A 2,765-nucleotide genomic window follows, 5' to 3' on the forward strand; every position below is an offset into this window, starting at 1 on the left:
TTCAAATTCCCATACATAAATTTAGTCGGGCTCTTTTTTTTTTAACACTAAAAGATTAGATTATCATCAAAACCAGGATAACACAAGTTTTACACAAAAGCCAGCTAGATATTAATATTAAAAACTCCCGGAGTCCTAAGCCAGCGGAAGAAGAAATATAAGACCATGATTATCCCAGATACTTAGTGGGGTTTTAAAGGCTAATATGTGATTTAATTAAATCAAAACAAAAGAAAAAAGGAGCTACCGATCCTTAAATGGGAGTTTTGGTTACCGATTATTAGTGGGGGTTTTATAACACGTGTCAGCTTGGGAGGGTATGTTTTTTTTTTCCATTTTCTTTTCTTTTGTTTTGTCTTCTCGTCTTCTCCGTCGAAGTCAGAGACGAAGATCGAAACCGACGAAACCCACCGATCATTTGTCTTCTCTGGTTTGCGATCCTCCGTCTCTTCTTGTTTCGGATCCTCCGTCTCCGTGAGAAGAAGAATCGAAACCCACCAAGGACGACGACTCGCGCTCTTGCTCCTCTGATTGCAGTTGTTCCCAATAGCCTGCGCACACACACACACACACACACTAATCAGCCACTCAATGACAAAATGAGCAATAACCAGGTTGAGAGAGAGGTAAAACCCACCTCCAAGGTATAATCAGAAACAGCGTTGACACATCCACAAAGATTGAGAACTTTCAGGTTTCTGCAGGACCTGGTCAGATACGCAATAGCTTTGTCGCTGAACGAAGTACAACCGCCAAGGTTGAGTTTAGTGAGGTTAGGGCAACCATGAGCAAGTGCATAGAGGGAACGATCAGTTAGTCTCAAGCTTTTGCTGAGATCAATCTCTTGTAGCTCATGGCAGTGATTTGCTATGGCTTCCACTGCATTGTCCTCTAGTTGTGGTTTGTCACCTCATCCTTCTACTTTGAATTTCATGCATCTTAAGTTAGTGTTTAAAGATAATTTAGCTAGAGAACTAGTAAAGATTTGGCTGTGTATTTACGCTTAATCTCATATCACTGGATTGCAATAACATAATTTCTGTAAAACAGGCTCTGTATTTTTGCTTTGGCTCTGTATTTATGCTTAATCTAAGTTCATTGTGTTGCTAATTATGACAGGGTTTTGGGCGATGCAAACAGGCTTACAAATCCATTTCTTCGACAAGCAAACACAAGATGAGAGTGTCGTTTGAAGTAATTGTACGAAACTTGAAATCATTTTTGTCATTGAATGCTTGTGATCAATGCTGTTATGAATGCTTGTTAGAGTTAGTATATGGTTAGTGAATGCTTGTTGTGATGAATGGTTCTTAAAAGAAAAAAAATTAAGAAACCCTATTTAAGAAACTACCAATGGAGCAACAAAATTCAGGTGACTCTTAACTAGTTTCTTAACTAAAATTAAATACTAAAATAGCCATCAAGAAACCTTAAAGGGTCCTAGGGATACACAATGAACTAAGTACACACAGTTTTTATTTGTTTTGTTTGTAAGTTATTCTTTATCTAAATTATTATTGTCAACACAATTATTCTTTTTCTAAATCATATATTTGTGGTAAAAGCTAAATCATACTCCCTCTGTTTTTTAAAGATACATATTCTAAACTTTTCACATATATTAAGAAATCACATTAAAAATGCATTGATTTTGGTGAATAACAATGTTCAATAATCTTAACCAATAAAAAATCTAATAAACACAATTAATTTTCTTGAAGTTAACAGATTTTCATTAAATAATACATTGAAAAAGTAAAAAATGTATCTTTTTAAAACAAATTTTTTTCCTAGAACATGGATCTTTAAAAAAACAGAGGGAGTATTTTTAATATACTTTTTTTTACTACAACCCCACAACATTTCTCTTATACAGTGTAGTATACTAGATAGATAAAATCACACTTTAAACTTTTAGAATATCACATTCTCGTACTTTAAACACTGAACGTTTTGGAGTAATATTAAACTTAAAAATGACATTTTTATAGTAACAAACTTCCAATACGGTTTTATTCTTCAAGTCAACTAAGTGATCTGTATTGTTCATTTCATGTTGATGTTACGGTTTTTCTTTTTAAAAGAATAATAATACAAATAATATAAAAAAATATTTGATTTTCTTTTGAAAGTTGAAATAATCAAAAAAAATCTAAAAAATTAAATTTCAAAATTAAAAAAAAATAACTATTTAAAACTCAGTCCTATTATAAACCAATAAATATATATAATATAATAACTTGAAGGTGATTCTATATTCTGGTTTTTGGTTTTTGACTTTTTTTTTTAATTTTTAATTTATTAATACTTAACTTATTAACTTTTTTTTGAAACTAGAAAAAATCTCATAAGCCACCTAAATTGGTTTTTAATTTTTATTTATTAATACTTAAGTTATTATCTTAACTAAACTAAAATAAATATCATCTTAATAAATAATACTAATAGATCTCATTTCCCCTAAGCATACCTCTATATCTCTTAATTATATCTCACAATATTTTAAGATCAAACCATTTTAAGCGATTTGAGATTTTTTCTAGTTTCACAAAAAAATGTTCAGCATTAATAAATAAAAATTAAAAAGATCAAAAACCCAAAATCTACAATCACCATTCAATATTATATTACCCCATTCAGTTAATATACTTATTATCCAAAATGAGTTATAAATAAAAAGGAAAAAATAATATGTGGGAGGACCAGGCGTCAAACTGGTCACCAAGTCTTTATGCTGCAGAACAGAAGTCACATTACATATATTT

The 2,765-nt window shown here is 30.8% G+C and overlaps 1 long non-coding RNA gene across 1 annotated transcript; it reads left to right on the forward strand.

Annotated features, from left to right (window-relative positions):
* The first annotated feature begins 304 nt into the window (after positions 1-304).
* On the forward strand, positions 305-1,360 carry LOC108853217 (uncharacterized). Its single transcript, XR_001949699.2, has 3 exons — positions 305-626; positions 705-900; positions 1,120-1,360. It is a non-coding gene; the product is annotated as an uncharacterized LOC108853217 (long non-coding RNA).
* Positions 1,361-2,765: the final 1,405 nt, after the last annotated feature.

This window comes from Raphanus sativus, chromosome 4 (assembly GCF_000801105.2).
Source record: "Raphanus sativus cultivar WK10039 chromosome 4, ASM80110v3, whole genome shotgun sequence".
Classification (NCBI taxonomy): Eukaryota; Viridiplantae; Streptophyta; class Magnoliopsida; order Brassicales; family Brassicaceae; genus Raphanus; species Raphanus sativus.